Genomic DNA, 5595 nt, shown 5'->3' with positions numbered 1-5595 from the left:
CAACTAATTGCTCTTCCTCCGAATCAGGTTTTCCCGTGTGATCTGAGACCATCAACCTGGTTCTTCTCTTCACACTGATGACATCACTATTGCGAGGATAAAGAAATACATGTAGGTGAAAAAAGAGGAGCTTTTAACAGTGGTATTTCAAGTGGTGTACAAAGATGGTGTTGAGTTCTCCTCAGTGAAACTGAAAGCAACGTTCCTCCTCAGAACTGACTATGGAAACAGAAGCCCAATCCCCAGTGCCAGTAGTGAAAGGGCAGTGATTACTGAACCCTGAAAGGGTCGAGAAGCGCATCCGTGGAATGGAGGACACCAAGAGACATTCTCATGCAAAAGCAAAGGGTTTATTGCAGGACCAGCATGCTGGGGCTCACAGAACTCGCAGGAACTGAGAGCCCCGAGTAGAGAAAACTTAAGGTTTTTATACTGTATACTACTGGGAAGTTCATCTTAAGGTCACTATGTTTTGTACAGGTTAATAAGTAGAAGTTTTACTCAAGCATGCGGCAATTTCAGTAATTGCAGGAGGAAAAACATTTCTCAGAAAGTTTGATACATTCCTGGGTGGGGGGAGTTTCGGTGGAGTCACCAACTTTACACTTGTTAAAGAAAATAATTTTCTTTTCCTTTACATTCCCCACTTCTCTTTTTGACCATTTCTAATCCTAGAAATCAGAATCCTGAACCTCATTAAGGGCGGCATACTGTTGTCTGATTATCATAAGTTTTACTTGGCCTATTTGCCCCTGCAGGAAGGTCACTATTCGGTTAAGCACGCAAGGCCCGATAGTGATGGCCAACAGTAAAAGGATTATGGGTCCAGCCAACGTTGACACCAGGGTGGTTAGCCAGGGAGACCTGGTCAACCAACTCTCAAACCAACCCTGTTGTTCCTAAGGCTACACATGAGCCCAGGATTTCCAGCAGAAATCTGCTGCTTTTGATAAGAGTCCCATTTGTTTTACCAAGATAGGGTTACACAGGGTGAGTAGATTTTTTTTTAGATGACTGTCAGACTGTCGTTGATAGCTTACCCTAAGTTAACCTAAGGCCTAACTTTAGTCAAATTTCCTTGTATTTTCCTGATTTCTTTTTAAGCACACTAGCTTTTGTAGGCTGAATGTCAAGACAGCTTTAGGCAATCAATGGCCCTTGGGTCATTTCACCAGGGCAATAAGTTTAAATCAGATATTTAAAACCAACATAGAAGGCTTGGCCTGTAACCATTTTTCCCAAGTGCAGTTTTTGTACACTGTTAACTCTGTTTTTCATGCCTCTAGTTTATCCTGTCTCATCTTTCCAAAAACAACTCTGGTCCCTTGGTCCTAAAGGGGGGCTGATGGGCGAAGATCATCCATCTTCTGTAACTTCTTCAGGCTGACCCAGGGGCATTGGCTTTACCTAGCCAGGAACCTATTACCTTAGTCTACTTTATCAAGGGGCTTCCAGGGTTAGATGTCCATTGGGAGCTTTACTACAAACTGAAAATTACATTCAACATTTAACTTAACTATACAGACGTTTTCGGGGCTACATCAGTATAGCCTTTTAACATTTTAGTTTGCAAAAGCATTTTCCTGACTGGCTGGGGAAATGGATTTTTGATAACCTAACAATGCCTAAATTAATTTTAGGTCCACAAGTATCCTTTCCTGAACAGATATGCCAACTCAGAATTTTCACTGCCAGTTAGGGCTTTGAGCAGACGCAGGGGGTTGGGATTTTAAGCTATTTCCCCATTTGACAATCTTAGCTTTACTACCCACTACCACAGATGACTGGCAAGTCCCTGTCCAGTTACAAAGTAGATAGACATGGGCAATAAAAGGCATGCTTGCAAACTATTCTTCTAGGACCTCCCGGCTCTGATTAACTTTTGAAAGGCCAAACAGCAGTGAATAGGATCTGACACCCTCTCTGCCATCCAAGCAGTGGCTTACTGCCTCTGGATGCACAATCACTCTGTCCCAGGAGTAACTTTTCCATGCTGGTATAAAAGCAACTTTGTCATTTCTCTTGGTCCATCACTGGTCCATCTCTCTTGCAAACTATGTTCTTTGCTGTGCAGAAGCTCTACATTTTCATGCAATCCTATTTGTCCAAACTTTCTTTGATTTGTTGTGTTCCTGGGCCCGTTGTGACAAGGACCCCAAGTGTTTCTCCTATTCTTTCCTGCAATGCAGCCAGGGTATTTGCTTTTACCTCGAGGTCTTTTGTGAAGAAATTTTAACCTCTTACTAGGTTACTGTGGTACTGTTAATAACTTCCTCTGCAATATCCAGGAAGCATTTTTATTTATTGGTTGGTTACTGATTGATTGGATGACTGATTTAGTGTTGGCATTTGAAACAAGATCCTGATACTGGGTAGGCCCATATCCTAACATTGAATATGCTTGGTCCTATAATTTAATTTTAGTAATTAGTATAATGCATATACAGCAAAATAATCTGAACCTAAAGTAACAAATAATCTTTATGAAGAACAAGAATTTTTCATTGTTTTCCAATTAACTTATAATACTGGAAAAAAATGATGCTTCCTCTCAGTAACAATTTTATATATTCAAAGCCTCATTCTGATAACCATTTAAAAACTAGCTCATAGATTAGTTTGTAATAGATACTGATTTAGCAAATGGACAATTCATGAATGAAATAACTGACATCAACTACTACTTCCTGGCTGGGGATATGGCCTAGAGGCAAGAGAGCTTGCCTCATATACATGAGGCCCTGGGTTCGATTCCCCAGCACCACATATACAGAAAACGGCCAGAAGTGGCGCTGTGGCTCAAGTGGCAGAGTGCTAGCCTTGAGCAAAAAGAAGCCAGGGACTGTGCTCAGGCCAAGTCCAAGCCCCAGACTGGCAAAAAAAAAAAAAAAAAAAAAAAAGATTACTTCATGCTGGAAACTGAAAAACCAAGTTTGCCCTTCTTCTTTTATGTACCTCAAATCCTGTATGCATACAAAATGACCTCTTTCTTGTAATTGTATTGGTCTGTGGGCACTAATTAGCTTTAAACTTGAATCTTGACAAAGTTATTTTGTTACAAAGCATTCAATATGTTCCAAAAATAATATGAATACCCAATATACACAAGGTACATTATACTTATGGCATATTTGTAGCCCACTTGGTTCTATTTATTAATAAAGTAGTTACCAATTGTAAAATAAAATAAAATAAAATTCAAGTCTTTGCCTCTAATTGTTTCAAGTTAATTATCCTTTTTTTTTTTGTGGTGAGAAATTAATGGATTCTAAGAGAAAACACATTCAGTAAGTTTTAAAGGTATGAGTATGTAAAATGATGCAACAATACTCTAATGCAGCATAAATTACATACAAGATTCAAAGCATAAAGAAAAGCCACAGAGGGGCTGGGGATATGGCCTAGTGGCAAGAGAGCTTGCCTCCTATACATGAGGCCCTGGGTTCGATTCCCCAGCACCACATACACAGAAAACGGCCAGAAGTGGCGGTGTGGCTCAAGTGGCAGAGTGCTAGCCTTGAGCAAAAAGAAGCCAGGGACAGTGCTCAGGCCCTGAGTCCAAGCCCCAGGACTGGCCAAAAAAAAAAAAGAAAGAAAAGCCACAGAAGTGGGAGTTTGTTTCAACCTAAGAGTTCCAGAAAGTTGTCCTGAGGAGTGGTATTCACATGACCTTTTGAAAGCAAGGACCAAGCACTAAAGGACAACCAGAGATGGGTTTCTGCATGCTTGAAGCCCTCGCTTAAAACATCAGGGACTAAATATCTGTATGTAGTCTCTTTCCACAGATGGTAGACAGTGGCTTAAGGTAACAGGAAGACATTTGGAGTTGCCTTCTCCACCATTCCTTACAGGACTACAGATTATGTGGAGAAGTAGATGTTGAATCACATGCTTTCTTCAAAACTGAGCAACTTGTCTTTGATAAGAACCCAGTACTAACTACCACTGGACCACTCGTTATGGTCGCCACTGCCCTGATGATCTGACAGGCTCAGAGCTGGGAAAACATCTGATGATCGACAACAGGGCAAACCACCTGGGTTGGAATCTGAATTCTGATCCTCCCAAGCTGAACTTTGGGCTGCAATTTCCTCTTTAAATGGGAATGATAATATAACCGTGCTGAAGACTAACAGTACTGTTGGCTAGAATAAAGAATGAAACTAACGTGGTATGATGAGGAAACTGAAGAGAGGAAGGGACTGAAATGTGAGAGTAAAAAAAACAGTGAGTTGCATGTGCTGTGTGAGGAACCCCTCACCGAGTCCTGCTGGGGCACAGTCTGGTGTCAGCCCTACGGATGGGCATGGCTGTTGGGAAGGGTGCTTGACAGGCTGGCTCAGAAGATGTAGGACATGACTTTGCAGACAGGATTGGGAAGACTAGCATGAAGTTATTTTTGCTCTGTATATAAAACTCCAGGAACATAGGGCAAAGTGCATGATCTGTCATTTCTCTGCCTGTAACATAAATTGCACAGAATTACCTTTTTCTCTATATCAGACACTAAATTTGGAATTCTTTGTGTCTATCATGGGGCTTGAACTCTGGGCCTGGGTGATGTCCCCGAGCTCCTCAGCTGAAGGCTAATGCTCTACCAATTGAACCACAGACCCTCTTCACACATTTTCTGAGTAGTATATTGGAGATAAGAGTCTCACAGACTTTCTTCTTCGGATGGCTTTGAACCATGATCTACTCAGCCTCCTGAGTAGCTAGGATTATAGGTGTGAGCCACTGGCACCCAGCTTGAAAATATATTTTGGTCAGATTGTTTATTCGTTAGAAAGTATGCAGCCAGCATAATTGCAAGAATTATTCTATTAGTGTAACATAATCATAATTTTAACTGTTTACATATAAAATGCACGTTTGATTTTTTGGGAATGAAAAGTTTTTAATTTTTCCTAATTAACTAGTAAAGATATTGTATTTATTTTACTAGAGGTTGGAGCTCAGACTGATGTATTCAGGTAATACATACATTCCTGATCTTTTGATGCCTACATGAGAGGAATTCTGATGGGAGACTGGTGATACAGCTTTGCTTCCCTTTCTAGTAACTCATAACCAACTGCTTCCTCCACGCAGCCATTGAAGGAATTTAGTGAATACTGCGCTGTATGAAAATGGATGGGCGCTATGAAGCAGAATGCCTTACCTTCGAAGTCAGGATCGGGGGCTGCAGATCTGAGCTGACACCCCTCTGCTGTAAGAAAAGAGTGTACTTCAAGAACTAGGCACTTGCTGCAAGAGCAAAACAGAAGATGCTCCACAATGCTGGTGACTCCCGGGAGCAAAGTGCTCTGGATCTTCTCTTGCACCTCAGAAATTTGAGCTGCTTAATGTTATGTTGATCCAGATTTTAATGTTAGATGAAATACCCTTCCTCAGCCACCAGCTTCTTCCGGATGGAAATAGTGATCGGATTGTCTTTGTGTCTCATCTCTCAAGCACATACCTGTTCATTACTTTATTGATGGATAACCTGAGGAAAATAGATAAAAAGGAAGAGGACAGAAGAGTTAGATGGGTATTTGGGCACTGAGTTCTACAGCTGTAGCCGTGGCTTTAAACTGAGGTTTGCCTTCAAAC

At 41.2% G+C, this 5595-nt stretch overlaps 1 long non-coding RNA gene across 1 annotated transcript; it reads left to right on the top strand.

Moving 5' to 3' along the window:
• Positions 1-281: 281 nt before the first annotated feature.
• LOC125339036 lies at positions 282-5265 on the top strand. Its single transcript, XR_007208384.1, has 3 exons — positions 282-407; positions 990-994; positions 5255-5265. It is a non-coding gene; the product is annotated as an uncharacterized LOC125339036 (long non-coding RNA).
• Positions 5266-5595: the final 330 nt, after the last annotated feature.

The sequence above is a fragment of the Perognathus longimembris genome, chromosome 20 (genome assembly GCF_023159225.1).
Source record: "Perognathus longimembris pacificus isolate PPM17 chromosome 20, ASM2315922v1, whole genome shotgun sequence".
Taxonomy (NCBI): Eukaryota; Metazoa; Chordata; class Mammalia; order Rodentia; family Heteromyidae; genus Perognathus; species Perognathus longimembris.
This window is presented reverse-complemented; position numbering and strand designations above follow the sequence as displayed.